The sequence below is a fragment of the Pinus tabuliformis genome, chromosome J (assembly GCF_031772625.1).
Source record: "Pinus tabuliformis cultivar Carrire ecotype Pingquan chromosome J, CPIR1, whole genome shotgun sequence".
NCBI classification, from domain to species: domain Eukaryota; kingdom Viridiplantae; phylum Streptophyta; class Pinopsida; order Pinales; family Pinaceae; genus Pinus; species Pinus tabuliformis.
In genome coordinates this window covers 1,349,769,401-1,349,796,456 of record NC_142295.1, presented here as the reverse complement: position 1 = coordinate 1,349,796,456, position 27,056 = coordinate 1,349,769,401, and the positions used below count along the sequence as shown (strand labels likewise).

At 34.8% G+C, this 27,056-nt stretch overlaps 1 pseudogene; it reads left to right on the top strand.

The window, feature by feature from the left end:
* The first annotated feature begins 15,857 nt into the window (after positions 1–15,857).
* LOC149232372 (ABC transporter I family member 17-like) lies at positions 15,858–25,705 on the top strand (annotated as a pseudogene).
* The last annotated feature ends 1,351 nt before the right edge of the window (positions 25,706–27,056 follow it).

Genomic DNA, 27,056 nt, shown 5'->3' with positions numbered 1-27,056 from the left:
ATCAATATTTATTATTTACATTCATCAACAAGAATTGAAGATAGAACAATAAAGAAATTACAAAGTAGATGATCAACACATCAACAAGAGACACTAGGATTGGTTAAAGACCATGGAAAAACCCCACTAGGGGGAAAACTCTTTGAAATTCTTCTCCTATTATAATGTCATAAAATCTTTAGTTGAGATTACAATGAGGCCAATATAATATCATTTAGAAAAATAACCCAACAATATTCAGGAATATGTTTACAACATGAAAATATATGAGAGACAACTTTTCCTATATGCGGTGAACTACGGTCAACTTGAGTCTTTGGTCAAATATGAGTCGAACTTCTCGGTTGCATGTAGGAGGAGTTGTGAGAGTGACTAGAGACTTCCATTCACACCCTTGATGAATTCAAGCTAGGGACTATGGATTATTTTTCTCTGTGGCAGGCCTACGATTATAACCCAAAAACCCTAAAATAGATGCGAGCCTCAGACCCTATAATTTCGGACCTTTGTGAAATTTCATTGTCGTCCTTACCTCTGACATAAAAAAGCAAATAAATGAAGAAGAGAAGAAGAATATGCTTGGTTATGTCCAAATGAGCTTGAGTTCACTTGTATTTATAGGCTTCTAAGGGTGACCAATTTGCTTTAGGGCCGACCTTGATCAAATGTGCATATGTGAGATTTCCTTCATAAGTACACTTTTCCTTATCCATTTTTTGTGATCTTTAGGTCGATTTTGGCTCTCTCAAAAATAGGCATTCAATTACCTTATAATATACACCAAATAATGTATCCAAAGTGAAATTTGACCATAGTTGCATATTTTTAACATTCCCTCTCAACTACGGAGAATTCCACTTGTGAATATCGGATCATCGAGCATCATATCATGTATATCATGTAGTCATGTCACATATGTACTCAAATATATCTTTTGAAACATTCTTGAATATAAAGAAGAAGAATAATTAAGGAGATAGCGCTTCCACCCTCTATATCATTAGAAATCATATCTCAATCTGAAACCTCATCAGAGTACATCTCAACCCATAATCTCATCAGGGAGCTAAATATCTTTGACATCATATCGAGCAATAGGTGATATAGGGGATATAATACTGAACCATCATATTTCCTACCGATTTTCCTAATAATAACCCTCAAGAGTCATGTGTTAGAACACTTACATCATATTCTGAGCTTGGACAACATGCCCAACCTATCAAAAATTAAGTTTCACATGCCCCCAAGCCTCCTCAACCCATTGGCCATAAGGGGAGGGACAATCCCAATAAGCCTAACTTGTGGGTATCATGCCAACTGGGGTATACTCTACAAAGACCATGATATGGGAGATACTGGTCCAACCCTATGGGTAGAAAATAGGGTAGATACCCTATTGTCTAGATATCCCTCAACCCTAGGAGCTGTCTATCTCAATTCCACACCCTCAGAGCTCAAACAAGGGAGTAAGAGTTGGCTCAGTTTCCTTGATCAACAATGCCCCTTATCAAGAGGGCTCACACCCATCAGTCAAAGATGTTATCTAACGACCAATAACTTCCCTTTTGGAAAATACTTGGTGAGAATATATGCAATCTCCCCATGTATCGATATGTGATGGAGTCTAACAACTCCTCTCTACACCATGTCTTGAATGAAGTGATATCGAATCTATATGTTCTTGGACTTCTCATTAAATATGGAATTCTCTACCACATCGATCCCACTCTTATTGTTGAAATATGTCACTATAGTAGCTAGGACCTCCTCAAATAGCTCTCTAAATATATTCCTCAACCAAACTACATCATAACTAGCCATGCTAGTGGCAAGATACTCTACTTTGGCAGTGCTCAATGCTACGAACTTCTCCTTCCTTCTCATAAAAGATATGATCCCAAATCTAAGCCTAAAAAAACATCCAGATGTGCTCTTCCTGTCAAAAATGTTTCCTACGCATTCAACATCAATGTATCCATGAATTCAAACATCTGTGGCATAATATCTTAGACCAAGTGTGATCCTCGCATGCAAATATCTCAAATTTTGTTTGGAAGCAATCCAACATGCATGGAGAGGCCTAGTGATTAATTGAATTAATGTGTTCACTCCATGGCATATGTCTAGATAGGTGTTCACTAAGAACATTAAAGCCCCAATCAATTATCTATACTGAGATGGATTTGGAAAATTCAATTCTATAACTTCTCCACATAACTTCTTGAAGTTCATTTCCATAGGTGTGGGTAGGGATTTGCACTTTGCCATTCCAAATATTTCGAAGAGATTCAGAACATATTTCCCTTTTGAAGGGAAAATCTCTTTCGGCCTTTTCCACACTTCAAGGCCTTGGACTACGTTTAATTAGAGTTTGGGATCGACATTGCTTCTTGTGAATCCTAGTTTCATCAAGTAATTGTCTATGTAGGTGTACCATGATCTGGGGGCTTTCTTCGAACAATAAAATCCCTTGTTCAAATTACAAACATGTGTCTTTCGGTCCTCTACCTCAAATCCCCATGGTTTCCCATTGTACACTTCTTATTTTAACATGCGATGGAGGAATGCAATCTTCACATCCATTTGATGAAGGCTCCATCCTTGACTTGTGGAAAGGGAAACTATTGAATGAATGGTTATATATCGAGCCACAAGTGCAAATATATCATCATAATATTATCCCTCTTTCTAGGAGAACCCTTGAGCCATGAACCTTTCCTTGTATTTCTCAATCCTACCATAAACGCCATGCTTGATCTTGAATAACCACTTTGAAGTCACCATGAATTTCCATTTCAGTCTCAATACAATATCCCATACTTCATTATTCATAACTTATTCATATTCTTCGACCATAACATGTTGTCAAACATGTTATTTTAAAGATTCATTGAATGTGGGATGTTCGGCTTGCATCATGCTCATGGTTGCAACATATCTCTCATACATGCACAAATTTTTCCTTTCTCTAAATGATCTTCGAATGGGAACATGTATCTTGTCATCCTATAAAGTATCACGAATATAAAGTGGCCTCTTCGTGGTGGGAGGATCACATGGAGGAGGATCTAAGGGATCCATGGACTCTATGGTATCATCAACAATATCTATATCTGATTCAGGCACGGAAGGACCATATAAAATATCCATATCATTATTTTCATGAGGAGGAGGTGGAGGAAATTCCATTGTTTTCCCAAAGGCAAAACCTTCAACAAATGTCACATCCCTACTAATTTAAACCTTCCTTGACCAGGGATATGTATTTTAAATTCTTTAGAATTTTCACAATATCCAACAAACATACCTTTTCTTCTAGTGGCCTCCAACTAGTTTCTTTTGTCCTTTAGCACATGGCAGTATATGGGACATCCAAAGATACTAAGATGACCAACATCGCGCTTCACACTTGTGAGAACTTATTCGAGGGTCTTTTTGTCCAATTCCTCATGAGGTACCTTGTTTTGAACATATACAATGACATTCATTACTTCTCCCCAAAGGAACTTCTGCAATTTTGATCATAGAGAATTGCACATGAAACTTCTATAATGGACCCATTCTTTATTTTAGCCACTCCATTTTTTTCAAGAGTATACGGCAAAATTATTTCTTTCTTGATACCTTCCTTCTTTGAAAAAATCAATGAAATCCTTTGATGTGTACTCCACCATTGTCGGACTTGAATATTTTGATTTTCTTCCCTATTTGATTTATGATCAAAGCTTTAAACTTCTTAAACATTTTGAAGGTTTGATCCTTGTACTTCAAGTAATATAAGCATGTCTTCATTGAGAAGCCATCAATGAAGGTGATATAGTAGAGATGGCCACCAATAAAATGCATGGGAATCAGACCACATATGTTAGAATGAGTGAAATGTAGGATGTCATTCTCTTGTTCTCACTATAATGGAATGGTCCCCTTGCCTTGTTTCCACTAGCATAACCTAAATATACTCCATCATGATCATATTGAAACTTGGGAATCCCTAAGACCAATTTCTCCAATTTCGGAAGAGCATCATAATGTAGTTGGGCCAATCTTTAGCATCATATCTTTCTTAAATGATTAGTATCATGGACCAATTCTAGAAGTGGTCTTCTAGTAACCCTATAGAGTCCTTCATATCTTGATCCCAATGTGAATGCATCTGTCATAGGTGATCTAATAGGCCAAGTAAGATCCTTCCCCTCATGAAGGAAACCCTCATCCCTTTGTATTAAAAAGCATATATTGATGCCAAATTATTCTTTAACCCTAACACATACATCACATCATCGAGAAAAATAGATTCCCCCAAATTCAAATGAAATTTGATGGACCAAAAAAATTTAACGAGATGAGTGGATATGTCTCAGGAATGATTTTCGAACTTGACTCCCTCTCCACCAAATTAGAGAGAACTTCCTTATAACCAGAATAGTGATGAGTGGCCCCAGTATCATCCAACCAACTATCCCACAATTCTAGAGGAGATGAACTAGTAATGGAAGTAACAAGAATACATTCAGATTAATTCACAACATTACTTACATAGCTAGAGAACCTTGACTTCTTTTGTGGACGACAATATTCTTCATGATCACTTGGAGCATCTATTCTTCTTCATTCATCTCTTCCATTGTGGTCATTCCTTCAGCCATCTCTTATTTTTTATCATTGAACTTGTTGTTGTTTCGTCTAGTATTTTAGCATGGTCCATTTTTCTTCTGAGGGAAATCTCGAGCATAGTGTTATTTCTTGTGACACTTGGAGAATTCAGTGCGCAAGTATTATTTTCTTGGATTTCAAGGAGGAGGCATTCTTGAACTTGATGGACCTCCTTTCCATTTATTATTCTTCTTGTCATGAGTGATGAATGCAACAAACTCTCCCTCTTCATGCTTTTGAATCCTGCATCTTGATATCATCATTGATTCTTCTTGAGTGATCTTTCCAACAATTTCACCAAATGATGGGAGGAAATTGTTGTTTCTTATAATAGTAATGTAGGATTCCCAAATAAGAGGGATACCTCTTAGAGTTACAATTACCAATTCCCTGTTAGGTATAGATTGCCCAACTCTTGTAATTGATCTCTAAGACAAGATATCCTCATTATGTACGATTGCAGAGACTCTCATTTGTTCATCTTTGCGTCTTTGAGTTGATATTTTGAGGAGATGAATTCATTCAAACTATTGACTTCATACATGGTAGCTATCTTATCCTACATGTCTTTATACCTTCTCAAGTTTCCAACATATGTAAGTAAATTATCTTGTATACCATCAGGCATAAATTTCTTTCCTTTTAACTCACCTTTAGTTTTATTTTTCTTGGTAGCAGGAGAAGCATTCTCTAGAGGCTCAGGTACATTTCCTTGAATGTATTAAAAACAATTCATTGTTATCAACTATGATCTCCAACCTGACTTTCAATGCATCAAAATTGAATGAGTCACCCAACTTCTCATTTTCGTTGAAGAAGGAAGACATGGTGACTTGACTAGATTAGCTCTTTCAACTTTCTAAATATGATTGTTTCGATTCATCTCTCCTTTTGGGATTGTCCTTCACCTTACCTGTGATACCATGTCAAATTTTTAAATTGTTCTTTGTTGAATCAGTTACTTTATCCCAATTCAATACTTCAATTAGCAATATTTAGTCTTTCCACTCATCAATGGTAATTGAAGATAGAACAATAAAATCAATGACAAAGTAGACAATCAACACATCAACAAGAGACACTAGGTTTGGTCAAAGACTAGGGAAAAACCCCATTAGGATAAAACCATTTGAAATTCTTCTTCTATTAGATTATCATAAAAAAATTATTTGAGAGTAAAATGATCCCAATACAATATCATTCACAAAAACAACCCAACAATATTTAGAAATAGGTTTCCATCATCAAAATATGTCATATACAACTTTTCTCATCTACAGTCAACTACGATCAACTTCAAACTTCAGTCAAATATGAGTTAAACATACCGGTCTCATGCAAGATGAGTTGTGAGAGCAACTGGACGCTTCCATTTTCACTCTTGATGCTTTCAATACAGTGAGTGTGGACGATTTTTCTCTATGACATGCCTAAGATTATAACCCAAAAACCCTAAAACAGATGTAACCCTACAAACCTATAATTTCAGACCTTTGTGAACTTCTATTTTCATTCTTGCCTCAAACCTATGCGAGCCAATCAATGAAGAAGAGAAGAAGAATATGCTTGGTGACGTCCAAATGAGCTTTAGATCACTTGTATTTATAGGCTTCCAAGGGTGACCAATTTTCTTTAGGGCCGACCTTGATTAAATGTGCGTATGTGGGCCTTCCTTCAAAAGTACACTTTCCTTTATTCGACTTGAGTGATATTTAGCTCGATTCTTGGCCTCTAGAAAAGATGAATTAATTAAATTATCATATCCATCAAAAAAATATGCCAACGTATAATTTCATCGTAGTTGTAGAAAATATGATGTTAGGTTAACCCGATAATGCAATATAAATCAAAGCAGAATACTATAGCCTACTTCTACTATCAATTTTCGGAAGCTTAAAGATCGAGCTGAACAATATAATGATAAGAAGAATAATCAATGCACAGTACACATGAAAATAGTTTTGGGAAAGCCTCAGCTAAAATCCCCACTATCTATATTATCATACAAGGTAGAAATACATAGGAATTATACAAAGCCTTAGCTCTCACAACTAGCCATCTCTCAGTACAATCCTCACAGATGCTTACAGGAAATCTTGACTACTCTCCAGCCTTCCTCTTTTCCCTCCAAGCTCTTATTTCCTTGCCCTATTCCTCTGGGATGATTCTCTCTTACCAAGTGGAAAACTCATCTGCCAAGTGGATGATCACCTAATCTCACACACTGCGAGGACTGGGAAATCCTCAAGGAATGATGCCTTGACAGGATGCATGAGTTTTCTTTATAAGAAAACACATGCAATTGATAGTACATTGTCCTTTGACATTTAACTAAATTGGGCCTTTCTCAGAATAGACATGCATGAGTTTCTCATGAGTGAATCTTTAGTCAACTAGAGTAGCACTAGTTGAGTGCATGCATGCATCAATTGAATGTTAACTCTCTGTTAGTTCCTCAAACAGTTTGGAACTAATTTAATTGGACTTAACTCAATAAACTAAGTTAACTAATTACAACTCAAATATAACTTAATCTTATCTCGTTAATTTGAGGGATAACTATTGCATGACTTCAGAAAGACTTCTAACTTGAATTTATCCAACTAATTAAGCCAAAATAACTTAAATAATTATATCCAAGTAGCTGGTAAGACTAAATTCAATTTTAATTCACAATTCAATTCAAGGACGAATTAATTTGGAATATTCTTCTTGCAATATTTGAATAGTTGTTGCATATTTTTAACACATTACGGACTACATCATTATTGGGTTCCACCAACAGATTGTGATCATTGACTCTAGAAAATCAATGGCGTGTAGCTATTTTAAAAATAATGAATTTTGTTTGGCACACAATGCTATTTTCTAATTATTCTTCATTAATTTGAAGCAAAAATCATTGGATTCAGAACATAGATCATGCCATCTCGCAGAGCATAGATTACTTTAAAGCTTCAGACCTTTAACTGCACATGACTTTTAACAAAGTATGTATATTAAGACATATCATATATTAATGCATATCATATATTAATCCATGTATGACAGAGTTCAAATTCATTCAAGCCCAACACATTTAGTAATTCAGTGATAAAGAAAAACATAGTGTGTCTATTATTTCCAGGAAAAAAAAAAACTCTGTTTCTTTTTTCATTCTACCCAAATTACTCTAATATGCATGGTTAAACAAGTAATTAAAAAATTGTAGATAAAAACTCATAAAAACCCACAACAATAGTGCCTGACCGCAACAAAGTTTTTGACGACAACAACAGTTCCAAACCCCAATGCCATAAGACTGAAATAATAATTTGAAAAAACAACTAGTGAAAACTTTGTGATGAGCATGCTTATTTTGGCCCATGTTTAGATACTTTGTGAAATATATGCCTATTAGGATATTTAATCTACATTTGGATGTACATTTAGAATATAGATTTAATCTATATTTGGAAGGCCTATTATTTCTTTTCATTTTTGGTTAAAGAAAGAAAGAATAGAGTATTAGAAGTACAGTAAGCCTTTGTACTTTGATCTAGTTTGTGTTTTCTTGAAGTCTGTAATGTTTTGTAGAAGTGTGAAGAAAGAATAAAGTGGTACCATAAATTTATGGATTTTTTTTTGTTTTTAAATTGGAGTTTGTAATTCATTTTATTTTGTATTTTTTATATATTTAAATTTCATTTTTTTTTGTACAAATATGTTTGTATTTCATCTTAAATATTCTTTTATTTATAGTGAAACTATACAACTCTATAACTCTTTGCTTATTCAACCCACACTTAGATAATTTTTGAAATATAGGCCTATTAATATATTTAATCTTGGAAGTTCTCTACCCATTTCCATTATAGTGTTAGCCATAATTAGTATGGAATATTAACATAAAAGAACACTAATATTTAAATGAGCTTTCCATTTCAAAATCAATTGATACCACCATTTCCTCTATACATCTTCATTTACTATAGTTAATGCCTCGTATCCTAATTTAGTTGTTAATATCCCTAGAGAGTGATTCCAAGACCGAACTAGAGTATTAGCCACATCTAACAATGAGAGTCCAAATATAGTAAGCTTGCTAATAAAATCCTTCCATTATGAAGCAAACACACTTACTAGCCCAGTTTCTTCAGCTTGAAGCCAAACCTATGAACCATCATTCCACACTCCTATGACTCCAATACTTGTTGAAGTATACAAGCCACAATCTGCTATAGATGTTGTTTCAAATTTGGAGAGAATACACAATCTCATTTTTAAAATTTGTAGGACATATGGTTATTAAATCTTGGTAATTTTATCATCGATAAATTGTTTCAAATAGAGATCTATAAAACTTGACAATTTTTAGTACTATCTAACAAAATGGTTTTTAGTATAAATTTTATAACAACACAGAAAATCATTTGCTAAAACTCCACAATTTTGGTTAATTTCTGAAGGAACATTTGGTTTTTAAAGGGCTTCCTTCTCACCATTTTGAAATCTTCATTCCATTAAAATAATGTAGAAGATAAAACCTAAAATTTGGTGTTTTATTTTCAACGTTATATTATAATAATTGAATGAAGATTCTAAAGTGGTGGGAAATAATTTGGCTTGAAATTGAGTGTTCAGTTAAAAAACTAAAATTGAGGGGTTTTATTGAAATAAAATTCCAAGGACAAAACCTAAAAATTATGGATTTTATTGATTGGTTCTATGAAGGTTATTAAAAAAATAAAATTGAACTTTATAGTAGTAAAACTTGACAAGTTTGATCTCTGCACTTGAAACAAACAATCGCAAATAAAGTTTCTGAGGTAACTAAAAATGGACGCCTCCTTGTTACATTTAGACTACCTTCTCATATGTCTTGATACAAGAATAAATGAAACACTAGGCTGGTAACAATATTCTTGATGATGTTTCAGATTTGGAGAGAGAAAGTAAATATCCTCTCCTTCCATCCAACAATATTCCCCCAATCAAACCAGAAGCCTCTCCCCACTTTCCATGCTAACCATCTTCCCAATACTTAGAATGAATTCTATGATGGAATTTGATTTTAGGTACTTATTTCCCATCATTCTACCCTAAAGTTCTTAATCAAACATTTTATGGCCAAGGCATTTCAAAAAAAAGAAATCTATTATTCATTTTTTCTTTTTTTATAGGGATTAGAAAACCCTAAACATGGTTGAAAAATGGAAATTATGAATTAGAGTTTCTTGTTATCCCAATCTAGTACAAGCAATGATTACATATGTACTATACAATATTGTGCTTAGGAAAGTCCTGCAAAGGAAAAGGGATGTACTTGGAAGGACAAAAAAAAAATGAAGCATATTATATTTCTGTTATAGAAGACTTAGGAACAACTAGGGAATATAGATCTAATGACATTCACTAGCAAAAAATGATGAAATTAGTGACTAAAAATGTTAGTCACCACAATTATATCAACTGAATTACTACTAAATTTGAGCAATTTTAAGTGACCCAACTTAAAAACGACTAACATAAATGACTAACTTAGTCTAGGGATAAAGTATATGACTAGATAATAAGTGACCCAACTAAAAGTGACTAACGTAAATAACTAATTTAGTCCACGACTAAAATATATGACCAGATAATAACTGACAAAATAAATGAATTAATCATTTATGTTAGTAATTTTTAATTGTGTCACTTTGGAAATGGAAAATTGCAATTTTGATATTGAAGTGTCACATTTTACTAAATTTTAACATTGCAGATGGATTCAAAGACCTCCTTAGAGGGATCTCTAAATCCATCTGCAATGTTAAAATTTAGAGACACAGGGGTCTCTAAATCCATCTACGGTGTTAAAATTCTGAAGACCCTTTAATTGTCTCTAAATTTTAACATTGCAGATGAATTCAAAGACCCCCTTCTTTGAATCAAGTTGTAGTGCTAAAATTTAGAGACCAGGGATGGAGTTATCCATAGGAAATTAATTGTTTTAATATTGAATTTATTGTTTGCACCAATTACCTGCATGGATAGTCAAATCAAATATTGACATTTATATTTATTTGGGTAAAGTTTAATTTTGTGTTTCCACCAATGCCTTCATTATTATTTTAGTAAAGGTAATTTTTAGATAGATAAATATTTATATTTATATTTATTTGGCAATAAAGTTTGATTTTTATACTTCGTTGCTTCATGTGAGTCCCTTTAAATCTAGAGTTAAATCTTCATATTTACATTTAGTACATAAATAATCATAACCTTACTTGATCTTAAAAGTGTGAATTTATTTGAATATAGGATTAAAATATAAATAGATAAACCTAACGCGCGCACACACACACACATAAAAGTAAAGATTCATAACTTAATTGTATAATCATTTTTTATTTTTATTTTTTTATCAATTTAATTGTTTAATTCTTTTTTCTTTTTTTTATCAATGTTATTAGGTGACTATCAATAATCTTATGTTCCGGTTTCGATGAAAATGGGAAACCAACTGGCTGGCTATGAATTTTATGTCTTCAACACTTGACTATGAAACCCTCGCCTGCGAAACCCGAAGAAAACTTGACTATGAATCCCATTTCCACGAAAACTGGTCATTCTTACTCCGTGAATTCTAGCTATGAAGCCTGTTTCCATGAAAACCAACTATTCTTATTGTGATGAACTCTCCACGAAATCTAGATGTTCTGAACTATCCATGAAACTAGTTTTTGGCACCAATTTTTTGCCTTTACTGGGAGTGTTTTGGTTAGTTTTGAGACAAATTCATATGTGGTTAGAGATTTTTAAGGGTTGGGAAATTATATATATATATATATATATATATATATATATATATATATATATATATAGCTTCTGCAATGGATAAAAGATCATTGGAGAGAACTTAGAGGCTCTTGAAGAGGCGAGCAATAGATAATTCGCAGTTGAAGTGTGCAACTTTGGAGAATTCACAGGTCAGTTGGGTTTGTATCTGTCTTATGTCCATGCATTTTTACATATCTAGATTCCTGTTACAACATTGAAAAGATAGATGCAACTTTTGGTATATAGAAGCTCTGTATATACCTGAAACCTTAGTGTAGTCGGAAAGAGAAGACACGTGTGTTAAGGACACCTATTAGTAATGATGCATCCCATTTGACTACAATTGCCTTACATTTATTTGAGATATTGAGGTACAAGGGTTTGGATTTAGGGGTTTATGTTTTTATTGGAAAAATTGAAAAATCTGATTCGAAGGTTTGAAAATGAAGTAGAAAACCATGACGGGCATTCTTGATTTTCTTTCTGTTTTTCTATAACGAGTGTGATTATAGTGACTCGGGGGCTAGGAATCACCATAGGGTTTTGAATTTCATCGTTTCGATTTTACTATTATCTTTCTTAGGTTATGAGGTTGTAAGTTCTGATGAGCAGTCGTGGGTTCTGAAATTGCGTCGTTGCAGTTGTTATCTATATTGATTCTCGCTTCAGATTACTTGAAAAAAATGTTGAATGTGATTCGTAGAGTTATTACTCCTAGTACCATGAGTTAGGCAGATGGATACCATTCTGCTTCTCTAAACTTCAATTCTTATGCCTTTTAATGTGGGTTGTTTGACAACCCCCCTTAAAAGTCACGACACTATAACATTCGGAGGTAGTTTTGGACAACCACCATGTCCCAAGTCATTAGAATTAAACTTATACAGGTGGTTGTTCAATGACTTCCTCCAAATGTTGAATTCTGATGAATTTGGGGGCAAGAGGATCTTTTAATGTATTGAAGGAGGCAAGGGGACATAAGGGTAGCATGGATGGGTAGAAGTGAGAGGTTCAAGCATGGTTTACTGACAAGTGTATCATGGAGTCATCCTAACAAATGAACGCCAGATAAGAGCCAGATACATCACTGGTCCCAAAATCTACCAAATTAGAAAATCCACCAGCATAGAGGATCATAACGAAGCAACTGCGAGTGATAGAATAGTCCCCAAAAGGCTTGCCATCCAAAGCAAAGTTAACAACCTACCCGGAAAGAAGTGTGACTAATGGGCTAGAAAGACCTAGCCACCAGGATGAGACCCCTGAATGGCTTGATTTAAAACTCTCACCAGATATATAAAAACAAAAAACAACTCCTTTCACCAACACCAGCACCACCAACAACAACACCTCCGTCGAAATATCCCCATTACCATTTATTTACATACCATCATCAAAACATTATTTTATAAAAATAAATAACCATTAGATTTCAACTTTAATTAATTATTTATTTAGAAATTTAAAATTTTATTAAAAACCAAACCTATTATTTATTACATTGTATATTTGTTAACAAATATTAAATTTTAATTAAAATAAATATAGATTTCCTTACATGTAAGAGTGCACCCTTACAAATGAATGTAAGGAATTTTAAGGCCCATCCATAAGTCAATCTAACCTAAGATGGAAGTGAAATTCTCCTTACTGTTGGCCTTTTCCTCCCTTTTAGAACTATACCAATCAATAATTATAGATGTTATAATGACCTGTTGTATTTCTTCCTCAAAGATTAACTAATTTGTCACTAGCTTGAAGGGGATAAGGCTAAGTTCCTCATGGCTTTAGTAGTTGATACATCCACAAATCTTACTCACTTTTCATTGAGTACAATAAAAAATAGTATATCTACGCATAACTTTAGAAGCCAACTACCATCGCAAGTACTAGATTGATAAGAGAGTCATACGATCAATAGTGAAATATGCTATTGGATTTATATTTGATGTGGTCCAAATGCAATCAGTGCTACATCATTTTCCATTGATTTCATACATCCTTTTACATCCTTTTTACATGGAGTGTACCAATAAGGAAACATTAATATCAACCCTTAACAATAACAATTTGAGCTTTTCTCAGTGGGGAGCGAGGAGTGAATTCATTCACAAATCATTGTCTGGTTTGTGGTTAGATTCATTGCAATCACTAAATTCTCAGCTACAGATCTTCCTACTCACTCCTTTGTTGATCTAAAAGTTGTGGAACTTCGGTAATTTGCAGAGAAAAAATTGAAGAATTTGTGTGTCAGCATCGAATCCGCAGACTGAATGGCAACCATGGGCACCAATAACATGTAGGCCAAGCTGGTGGGGTTTGATTATTTGCTTATAATTATTTTTTATAGTAATGAATATAGTATTATCATCCTTGATGGGTTTTATGATATTTCTAATTTTGAAGGGGAGCTTGTTATGGTTTTATTTGAGAATGAATTAGATGTGGGGTTTCTTTATTTTGGCCCTAAGGATTTTTATGCCCTCTCCAAGGATTTTTTTTCGACTGAGAATGAATCAGTAAAGGATCAGAGTAACATGATGATTATATGGATAATATTAGGTGTATTTCATGCTTCCTGGTTCATTTTATTGTAGGCGTGGCTTTGTTAAATTCACGGTGGGCGGGTCTTGTTAATTTGATAGAATGATCTTGATGTTCATTGTCTAATGAAGCCAAAGGCTTAGATATAACTTATCTTGTATTAGACACCACCAAGAACATTTGTATTGGGATGGTTCCATAAGGTTCTTCTCAATTTTTGATTATGATGGTCTACCTCATATGATTGTGTTTATAGTCATTCTGGTTATAGTGGGATCATAGTGGTTCTAGTAATCAAATGCACTCCCTAAATCACCCTCTCCAAAAAGAAGTTGTACAAAAGAAGGGGTTGGAGGTTGGGGTTGGGGGTCAGGGTCAGGGTCAGGGTTGGGTAACAAACAATAAATTGTATTAGCTTGCCTATGCATTCGATGAAATTGAATGCATGACAATCTCATGCATTCTAAGAGCCTGCCTAAAAGACCAACATTATTGGGTTTGTCCTGAATGATCATCCCTAGTGCAGTCAGGTAAAATATTGTTTGCACCAGTCTTATTGGGTTGGATTAGTCCCAAAACACAGGTAGTAAGGCGCTATGTTTCCATGAGCCTGATCAAGAGACCTTACTCTTGCTCGCAAGGGTAGGGTATATATACCTCCATATATTAAGCGAACTATATTAAGTCAGCTATAAGAAGGGGTTCTCTTTTTTCAGATGAAAAAATAGAGAATCTTCATTGATAAAATGAGTTCTTACATACTTCCTCAACAGAGAATCAAAATCAAAAGTTACCCAAGTGAAGGGGACAAAGCCTACCAAATTAAACATAGGAACAAAACAACAAATTTCCTTGAGAAAATCTATGGACCACAAAAAAAAAAAAAAACAAAAAAAAAACAAAAAAACACCCAGCGAAAACCCAAATAGAGCCACAACAATATTCAGGAAACCAAACAAATCATAGAAAAACATTCATAGCTCAAAGGACCTAGAAGAACGAATGGTTCCATTAATTCCTAGCCAAAGATACTATCTAGCCCCTACTTGGATAGGCCATTAGACTCCATGTTTTATTCTTTGTACACATGGAGGAAAGATAAATCATAGAAAGAAGAACGAAGGGCATCCATATTAGCCATCCAGTGATGTAGCAAAGGAACATCTAGAGTGCTCCTCCCCTACAACCAGTCAATGAAAATTTTGGCATCCCTAACAATCCTAATGGATCCAATGGCTAGCCAAACAACACTCTAAAGTAAAATTAACAGTGCCACAATCTCAGCCATGTAGTTAGCGCCATCACCCCCATTCCAATTGAATCAAAAAACCTTCCTCGGACAACCCTAATCAATGAAGGTTTTATAGAAAAACTCGCATATGAGAATATTTTATGATCGATCGAAAGAACCAACCGTAGGTTATGATTGATCATCTTACTTCTTGCTTAATGGATCAGACGAGGTGCATAGCGGCGGGATGGATGATGTAAGGAAGAGCCTAAATGACGGAATTCATTGCTTTCCCTATATAAAAAAGTGACTTCTTATTTTATTTATTGATCGTATTAATTATTGCTTGATGGATTAGATGAGGTGTGTAGCAATGGGATGGATGATGTAAGGAAGAGCCTAAATGACATAATTTATTGCTTTCCCTATATAAAAAAATCGACTTCTTATTTTATTTATTGGGTGGGGGATTGGATAATATGCCTCTAATACTCTACAAACCAGGGTCTTATATAGTGAAAATAACATTTGGGCAAAGATGCTTTTCAGAATTGATGTACAGACAACAACATGAGGCTCATATGAAATAAACAAAGGCTTCAAGTTGGCTTGATTGCAACACATGCGTAAATTTGGGGTTTTGAGCATAGTTACCAAGTTCGGCCGTATTGGCAATACAATTCAGAAATTCGTTAGTATAGTTCGGTATACATTATAATACGTTAATTTTAATACGATATAGAGGTTTTGGATTATGAAATTAATTAATTTGACAACGTTACTGGTTATCTTGTTCCTAGTCAAACATGGAACCACCTTCTAAGTAGATGAGGGAGCTCTGAAACAACTTATGGATTTGTTCGATGAGACAACCAATCTAGTGGAATAGATCCACATAAACATCCATCTCATCCAAGCATGTACGAGGAAGCCTTACCATTTTTATATTTAAAAGATTCTAGTTACAAGTTTCTCATTAAAGAGTTTTTTATTAAGAAATTACGATAAAGCTTAAGTTTTATATTTAAAAAAAATTAAAATTAGGTTATATATATATATATAATGATTGTATTGGAAGATAGTCATTAGCATAAAAATTTATTTTCATTAAAAAAAAATGAAAGTTTATCTAGAATTCAATTAAAAGGTTAATTTTTTTATCTACCATAAAAATTAATTTACATACTTATTATTGAATAAATTTGGATTTTAATAGGGTAGTGATTGAAATATAAATTTATTGGTATGTGAAGATCACTTTAACCTATTTTTAATATATAATATTTCATTTTTTACCTTACATTTTAGTTTTGAATTTTTACTATTCATATTATTAGATTTTATTTATATATTTTCCTAATTTTTAATATTAATAAATTTGATATGTTTTATCTCATTTATTTATTTTTGGATATTTTAAATCCACACTAAAGATTAATATGGGAAATAAGTAAATAGGGTATCTTTTGTTTTGAAAAGAAATTCATTTTATTTTTTTAAAATTTTGAAAAAAAATAACAACATATTACCCTTTATAAGATGTATACTCTCAATTTTTTATAGTATTGAATTTTACACATTCAAATTTTATGCAAATCTAATTGAATTGGAATTATTTGGTGGCAAACCGTAAGGACTATAGATCTACATACTTCCTTGACAATTGGCATTTTTGTACAAATTCACATTGTTTCTGCAGCAGTAGCACCAATCCAGATCTCTCTGGTGGAGCTAGATTTTCGATATTATTTCTGCGACGGTAGCACTGATCGAGATCTTTATGGTGGGGCTAGACTTTTGGTGGAGCTTCCTATTTGGTGCCCTAAAATCGGTTGCTTTCTTCATGGTTCTTTCTGCAATGATAGCACCGATCCAAATCTCTGTAGTGGGGCTAGATTTTTCGTGGAGTCTTTGGTGCCCTGAAATCGATTGCTTTCTTCAAGGAGATGAGTAGCAGTTGTTGCGTAGCATCGATGAGGACAACCTGGAGGAGGGGTTTGTGGTCAATGGTGATCGCCATCGGAAGATAAGGGTGAAAAATCTTTGGAGGAATATAAAGCAGGGGACGAGACTTTTCTCAGGTGTGTCGGTGGACATATGGAAGGGAATGGTGGTGGGCATAATAGGTCCCAGTAGAGGTGGAAATTTGACATTCCTAAGGGCACTGAATAGGTTCTAGAACCACCAATTGACTCCGTCTTCCTCAAAAATCATGACATCAACATGCTTTCCCTCCAACTCTGTGTGGGCATGTTGTTCCAGGTGCTAGGACTCTTCAAAGGAGGCATTGTGGATAGCATAATGTACGGGTCGGTGCTACTTAGTGAGAAATTATCAGACAAGAAGGTAGTTGAGATTTGGAATCCTCTTTCGCTTCCAAATCCTCCACCAATCTATTCATGGGATGGGCGCAGAGGGTGCCCTTGGCCAGGGTTCCCGCCAATGAGCCTGAGGTTCTAAGGCTATTAAGATAGGTATTGTAGAGGTCTCGGAAATACATATGTATGGCGTTAATATTCTTCCATACGGTATCCCAACACTGCTTCTGCATTCTCCGTGTCTCTGAAATTATAGAACTGCACAACATGTTTAGAAGTTTGTTCATCTCATTCTCAGCCAACTTTTTTGTATAGTCAACAATTATATCAAACTCTACACATCCAGTACTAGTGAGGAAGTTGTGAAGATTGATATCATCCTTCATCTCTCTCCTCAGGTCCATCTGAGGGATAGAATTTTTCATATGGAACCATTGTCTAGTGTAAGTGTTGGGTCCCTATAATACTAGTGATTACCCCATTACTATTGTAGTTATACCCCTTATTTATATTGTTGTGCCCCTATTACCCCCATACTGTTATTTATGTGCCCCATAGAATCCCTCTATTATTATTATTTTTGTGGCTTTATATTATTATTGTTAGGTCGGCTGGATTATATTGTGACTCCTTAGACTCCTATATATAGACACGAGGTTTTGTCATTTGTATCATCCAAGAATTGTTCATTTATGTAATGTAAAGTAGGTTGCCCCCTCGAAGAGGCTAAATTCTGAGGCGTTGATCTATCTTTTCTATCTTTTCTTGAGCTGGTTTCATAACATTTGGTATTAGAGCTTTCGATTCTAGGGTTTCGCTGCTCCAAACAGGTCATCGTGGCATTTTCACTATAAATTTGTTTCTGTGACATTCCAGAAGTCGAAAAACAATCCCATTTGAGAAGAAATCACGTTGAACCTTCGTTCCAAATTTCAGAGCGTTTCGCCTAATATTTGTGGAGATATGATCTGAGGAACTTTGTCTTTTCGCAGACTCCTGAATTACATTCAAAATAGGTGACCTGGGGAAAATCGTCATAACTTTCTCTCTTGGAATCAGACTGAAATTTCGTAAGAAGGTACAGAAAGAGGACAGAATGTAGTTTCTTGTATATCTTTTTCAGAACAAAAGATCGAAAATTGTACACGTGGCACTTCATACAAGTTCGCTCTTCTTGAAAGGTCTATAATCAGGTCATCTTGGGAGATTGTGCATAACTCTTTCTTGGAGAATCCAATTTGGATCAGACTGGTGGCATTGGAAAGAGGACACAGAGAGCTACTAAAGATCACAAATTCAGTTTTAGATGATTGGAAAGTACAGAGATACATCAGAGGCAATATCAAGCTCCTAGAAAGTGAAAAAAGGTGTGTAGATTTTTTTAAATTTTTGCTTAAGCTTGGTTTGAAAATTTATTTTGAAGGAATTCAAAGGGCATAGTAGAGAATTATTACCAGTAACTGATGCCCTGAGGAAAGAAAATGCAAACACCTAGTAAGGAACCTTAAAGCTCTAGCATGACTCATGAAGAAGAGGAAGAAATGCTACATGATATATCAAAATTACAAGAACAAGTGCAACAAATGTCATGCTCACAAAAGTTAACAGAAGCTAAGATAAATGGCGTGGAAGCTAAGATGAATGGTATGGAAGCTAAGATGGACAATTTGAAGATAGATCTGAACACAAATTTGAAGACAGGCATGGCAAATTTGAAGACAGATTTGACAAATCTTCTACAAGAAATACTTACTAATGGTCAAAAGGTACTAAAGAAAACTCATGATGAGAACAAAAGAAATGTTAATCATGATTCCATAGACTCTAATGTTGGATCAAAGAATCACCATATTCCAAAAATCGATATGAGGAAGTTTGATGGCAAGGATCCCGCCACATGGATATTACAGATGGAGCAATTCTTCGATCTCAATAATGTGCAAAACGCACAAAAGGTACGTATGGCAACTGTATATTTGGAACCAAATTATTTTGTATGGTATCAATGGCTTTGTTCTCATAAACAATTTATCACTTGGGAAATTTTTACGAAAGAATTGATAGCACATTATGAGGATACAAAAGGCAACACTTTTTTTAGCCAATTGATAAGTCTCAAACAAAAGGGTTCAATAATGGAGCACATTGAGGAGTTCCAAGAATTGAACATAAGGGTAAAAGATATTCTAGAGGAGCATAGGATTGATGTGTTCATAGGGTCTTTAAAGGATAATATCCAACATGATGTTCGCCTTTGGGAACCTGATTCATTAGAGAAGGCATTCAGGTTAGCAAGAAAAATGGAAAGCAAAATTATGGCAACTAGGAAGCATACCACTCACAACTATAAAGACGGAAGTGTTCTTGCCCCTAGTCTTCCACAACCTACAAGGTTGACACAACAACAATTGGAAGAAAAAAGAGAAAAAGGGCTTTGTTACAGTTGTGATAGCAAATACACAAAAGGTCATAAGTGTGCTGAGAAGAAATTATTCTACATAGATTGTGAAGAGGAAGAAGAAAAGGAGCAAGAAAGGTCAAAATAAGAGGATGTACTCGAGGAAAAAAGCCTAGATGAAGAACAGATAAATCTGACCATATCTTGTAATGCATTGGCGGGAATTACCATTCCTCAAACCATCAAGATAGAAGGACAAATCAAGAAGAAAAAGGTAATAGGGTTGATTGATTCAGGAAGCACCCACAATTTTATTCATTGTAGGGTAGAAAAAGAATTGAATTGCTTCCTATATCCAGCACCAGAGTGTCAAGTGATGATTGCAAATGGAGGAACAATAAATTGCTCTGCAAAGTGCTATAATATCAAGCTATCCATGGGAGAATATGTATTGACTAGCCCAATGCTTTCCATTCCAATGGGAGGTGCTGACATTGTACTAGGAGTCCAATGGCTACAATCCTTGGGTACAATAGCTTTTAATTTTCAAGAACTTTTCATCAAATTTTCTACAGAAGGAAAGGAAGTTGAATTAAGGGGTATTGCAGGGAATCCAGGAAAGATAATAAGCTCTAATGGCATGACAAAGCTTCTAAAAAAGGAGCAAAGAGGTGTAATTGCACAATTATGTTCTCTAGATGTTTCCACATTGGAATCATCTATTTCTCCAGATCTCCAAAAAGTCCTGGATAATCATTCCAAGGTATTTGAGACTCCCAAAGGTCTCCCACCTATGTGTGATCATGATCATGCTATTCATCTGATTCCAGGAAGTGTTCCTCCAAACATCAGGCCGTACAGATATCCCTATGTCCAAAAAAGTGAAATTGAACATATGGTTGCAGAAATGCTAGAGGCTGGTATAATTCAACCAAGTCAAAGTTCTTTCTCAGCTCCAGTAGTATTGGTGCACAAGAAGGATGGATCATGGCGCATGTGTCCGGATTATAGGGATCTCAACAAGCTCACTATTAAAGATAAGTTCCCCATTCCTATCATTGATGAATTATTGGATGAATTGCATGGATCAATTTACTTCACCAAGTTGGATCTTCGTTCGGATATCATCAAATCAGAATGAATATTGAAGACATTCTGAAAACGGCATTTAGAACTCATGAGGGTCATTATGAATTTTTGGTCATGCCTTTTGGCCTTACCAATGCACCTTCAACATTTGAATGTTTGATGAATTCAATTTTCAAACCATTCCTTAGAAAGTTTGTGTTAGTATTTTTTGATGATATACTAATCTACAGCAAGTCTTGGAAGGATCATGTTGAATATGTTGACAAGGTGCTACAACTATTGGAGGAGAAACAATTATATGCAAAAAGATCCAAATGTTTCTTTGGAGTCCAAGAGGTGGAATATTTGGGTCATATTGTATCTCATGAAGGAGTTAAGGTAGACCCTAGAAAATTAAAGCCATTAAGGAATGGAAAATCCCCACATCCATAAAGCATCTGCGAGGATTTCTTGGGTTGACAGGGTATTATCGCAAGTTTGTTAAGAATTATGGGAGAATAGCAGCACCTCTAACAACATTATTGAAGAAAGATTCATTTTCATGGACTTCGGAGGCAACAAAGGCCTTTGAACATCTTAAAGAGGAAATGTGCCAAGCACCGGTCTTAGCTACACCAGACTTCACAAAAACCTTTATTGTGGAATGTGATGCTTCAGGAAATGGAATTGGTGCTGTTCTAATGCAAGATGAAAGACCCATTGCTTTTGAAAGTCGTCTAATCAAGGGAAAGTTTTTAAGCAAAGCTATTTATGAGAAGGAAATGTTGGCAATACTCCATGCACTTAAGAAATGGCAACCCTACCTAATGGGAAGACACTTCAAGGTAAAAACGGATCATGATAGCCTTAAATACTTTTTAGAAAAAAGATTATCCTCTGAAGAGCAACAAAAGTGGGTCACAAAGATGTTGGGTTATGACTTCGAAATCATCTACAAAAAAGGGAAGCAAAATGTGGTGGCAGATGCACTCTCAAGAAAGGATGAGGATGTGGAAGCATTGTTGTGTGCCATTTCTATTATCCAACCAGATTGGATAACCGAAGCAAGGGGAGGAATGGAAGAATGATGAAGAAGTGTGGGCACTTATTCGAAAGCTACAACAAGATTCCAGTACTTCTGATACATTTAGCTAGAAAAATGATTCGTTATGGTACAAAGATCACTTATACCTCTGTAAGAATTCCCAACTAAAACAAAAGATTCTTATGGAATTGCACACTTCTCCCTTATGAGGGCACTCAGGATTTTTAAAAACTTACCACAGGGTTATGAAGGAGTTTTTTGGGATGGCCTTAAATCAGATCTTCAAAAGTTTGTGGCAGAATGTTTGGTTTGCCAACAAAATAAAGTTGAAACAATTAAGACACCGGGTCTATTACAACCTTTATCCATTCCAAGCCAACGTTGGGAGGAGGTTTCAATGGATTTTATCATAGGTTTACCCAGGTCTGAGGGAAAGAGTGTCATCATGGTGGTAGTTGATAGACTTACCAAGTATGCACACTTTTTTGCATTATCACATCCATTTAAAGCCAGTATAGTTTCTACTGCATTTATGGAAATAGTTCAAAAGCTACATGGAAACCCAAAGATTATTGTAAGTGACAGAGATCCCATTTTCACTGGAAATTTTTGGACAGAATTATTTTCTTGTCTTGGTACTCAGTTAGCTTATAGCTCATCTTATCATTCTCAATTTGATGGGCAAACCGAGATAGTAAACAAATGTTTCGAAGGATATCTTCGTTGCTTTGTATCTGATAAACAGACACAATGGGTCAAATGGTTGCCTTTGGCTGAATGGTGGTATAACACTTCCATACAGCAACAAAAATGACCCCATTTATGGCACTTTATGGGTATCAGCCACCATCCATCACATCATATTTAAGAGAAAATTCTAAGTTTTAGGCAGTTGAACATCACATCGAACATCAAGAAGAAGTCCTCCAACTCTTAAAGGATAACCTTGTGTTGGCACAAAATAGAATGAAACAACAGGCAGATCAACATCGCAATAAAAGAAGTTTTGATGTAGGTGATTGGGTATTGCTACGGCTACAACCATATAAGCAAATGTCCCTAAAGCAAGCTAAGAAGGATAATAAATTATCACCAAAGTATTATGGTCTGTATAAGGTGTTACAAAAGATTGGTACTATGGCATACAAATTGGAGCTTCCGGCAGCTTCTCGATTGCACCCAGTTTTCCATGTTTCATGTTTAAAGAAGGTTATAGTCGACAAGCTCCCAATTCAAACAATATTGCTAGAACTTGACGAGGAAGGAAAAATTATATTGGAACCAGAAGCAGTCACAGAAACAAGAACTCGACAGCTACGAAATCGATCAATTTCAGAGTATCTTATTAAGTGGAATAACTTATCCGCTGAAGATTCCACATGGGAGGATGAGAATTTTGTGCATAAGTATCCAGAACTACTCAAGCGTTGAGGACAACACTTTTTTGAAGGAGAGGGGCATGTTGGCTCCCTATAGTACTAGTGATTACCCCATTGCTATTGTAGTTATACCCCTTATTTATATTGTTGTGCCCCTATTACCCCCATATTGTTATTTCTGTGCCCCATACAATCCCTTTATTGTTATTTTTGTGGCTTTATATTATTATTGTTAGGTCGGCTGGATTATATTGTGACTCCTTAGACTCCTATATATAGACAAGAGGTTTTGTCATTTGTATCATCCAAGAATTGTTCATTTATTTAATGTAAAGGAGGTTGCCCCCTCGAAGAGGCTGAATTCTAAGGCATTGATCTATCTTTTCTATCTCTTCTTGAGCGGGTTTCATAATAGTAAGAGTTTAGAGATTTATGTGTAGTTTCCCAGATGGTTTCATCGAGGAGTCGATCAGGAAGTTGAGAAGGGACAAGGGGATGACCATTATAATGCCTTCCCATAGAGTGAAATAGATTCAGAGAATCATAGACCTCGTCTTTTTGTTGGTGGATGGGAAAATTGTGGAGACTCTGAAACTTGACCAACTGTGTAATGTAAAGCATCCCACAACTCTCAGGTTCCTTGAATTGAGCTCCTGAATTTCACCATCACAAACAAAATGAAATTAAATGAAATTAATTGTCAATTTGTAAAAAAATCAATAGAATAAAATTTTATGAAATGAATTCCTCTCAAGTTAATTTTATGTGCAAAAAAAAAAGGATTTCTATCACTTCATGAGGTGGGGACTAGAGCAATATACAAATTTTCTTATTAGGGAAAGAACCTTTACTCCTTCAAGGTAGCAACAAATCTTTCTTAATAAGACAAGAACCTTTATTCCCTCAAGGTGAGAACAAATCGGGTGAGACTAAAACTTGTTTTATTTTTAGATATTTTTTATTCAGTTTCATACTTTCATAAAGCCTTCTTGAAGGGGAGAGACTTTTACACAATTATTAAAAAGATAATATTACATTGTAAGATTACATCATCATCATATCAACCAGAGATAAGCTTACATTGTAAGATGGCACATCATAATATTTTTCATTGTAAGATTGCATCATTGAATTGCATCGCATAAGATTGCATCATAATATTATAGGTATGAGATTCCATTTATCGACATTCCATGATCGGCATTCAATGGAGGGGATGATTTCCATATCTTTTTTTTTACTGGAACTTATTGGCCAAGGATGGATAGCACCTGTAGAGTTGTCGTAGGTAGCAATAAACGGCTTCTAAAAGGGAAACTAAAATGGTTCTCAATATTGGTTACCTTCTTCCTCAACCCAACCCTTATGACTTGATTAAAGTGGATTTCACAAGACCTGTGCTCTAGATATGATGGAACTTCATTTAACTCATGACTTGGATTATGACAATCCACTGTATGTAAAGTTTTTGGAAGAAGTGATGTATTTGAGTAGAGTTTCAAAGAAAGGAAGGAAATTGGTATGAGAATTTTATTTTTAAATAAAGGCTTCAAAATATTTGAACCGTTGACTAGTAAAAGGGATTTTTGGCTTCATTTTCTTTTATTTTTTTCTTTACGGAAGTGTATGGCCAATGCAAGTTGTATGTCGATACTAGGGTGGATATAAGGACATTTTGGTAACGATGTGGTCAAAATATCCATAGTCAGGCAAACATCTAAATGTTTGTATGTTATTTTTATTGTATTGGTAATACAGATGTATGAGATTAATATTCTTCCATATTGTATCCCAACATTGCATCTACATTGTCTATGTCTCTCAAATTATAGAACTACGCAACATGTTTAGAAGTTGCTTCATCTCGTTCTCAACCAAATTTTTTGTATAGTCAGCAATTATATCGAATTCTGCACATCTAGTACTGGTGAGGAAGCTGTGAAGATTGATATAATCCTTTATCTCTTCCCTCAGTTCTGTCTGAGGGATGGAATTTTTCACATGCAAAAAATTTCTAGTGTAAGGGTTTAGAGCTTTATGTGTAGTTTCCCAGATGGTTTCATTGAGGAGTCAATCGAGAAGATGAGAAGGGACAAGGGGATGACCATTATCATTGTCTCCCACAACGTGAAACAAATCCAGAGAATCACAGACCTTGTCTTTTTGTTGGTGGATGGGCAGATTGTGGAGACTCTGAAACCCGACTAGTTGTGCAATGCAAAGCATCCCACAGCTCTCAAGTTCCTTGAATTGAGCTCTTGAATTTCACCATCACAAACAAAATGCAATTGAATGAAATGAATTGTAAATTTTTAAAATTCAATAGAATGAAATTTTACGAAATGAAATCCTCTCAGGTTAATTTTTTGTCAAAAACAAGGGTTTCTTTAACTTCATCAGGTGGGGACCAGAGCAATATACAGATTTTATTATTAGGCCAAGAACCTTTATTCCTTCAAGGTAAGAACAAATATTTCTTATTAGGCCAAGAACCTTTATTCCTTCAAGGTAAGAACAAATCGGGTGAGACCGAAATCTGTTTTCTTTTTAGAGTTTTTTTTATTCATTTTCCTACCTGCATAAAGCCTACTTGAAGGGGAGGGACTTTTACACAATTACTAAAAAGATAATATTACATCGTGTAAGATTACATCATCATCATATCAATCAGAGATAAGATTACATTGTAAGATGGCACATCATAATATTTTGCATTGTAAGATTGCATCATTGAATTGCATCGCATAAGATTGCATCATCTAATTGCATCGTAAGATTAGAGGTATGAGATTCCATTTATTGACATTCCATGATCAACATTCAATGGAGGGGATGACTTCCATATCTTTTTTCTTTTACTGGAACTTATTGGCCAAGGATGGATAACACCTGCAGAGCTATGATAGGTAGCGATAAATGCCTTCTAAAAGGGAAACTGAAATGGTTTTCGATATTGGTTACCTTCTTCTTCAACCCAACCCTTATGACATGATGAAAGTGGATTTCAGAGCACCCCTGCTCTAGAGATGATGGAACTTCGTTTAATTGATGACTTGGATTATGACAATCCACTGTATGTAAAGTTTTTGGAAGAAGTGATGTATTTGAATAGAGTTTCAAAGAAAGCAAGGATATTGGTATGAGAATCTTCTTTTTAAATACAGGCTTCAAAATATTTAAACTGTTGACCAATAAAAGGGATTTCTAGCTTCATTTTCTTTTATTTTATCTTTACGGAAGGGTATGGCCAATGCAGGTTGTATGTGGATACTAGGGTGGATATAAGGGAATTTTGGTAACAATGTGGTCAAAATATCTGTAGCCATGCAAACATTTGAATGTTTGTATGTTCTTTTTATTGTATTGGCAATACAGACGTATGAGATTAATATTCTTCCATATTGTATCCCAACACTGCTTCTGCATTGTCTGTGTCTCTGAAATTACAGAACTGCACAACATGTTCAGAAGTTGCTTCATCTCATTCTCAGCCAACTTTTTTGTATAGTCAACAATTATATCAAATTTTACACATCTGGTACTGGTGAGGAAGCTATGAAGATTGATATAATCCTTCATCTCTTCCCTCAGTTTTGTCTGAGGGATGGAATTT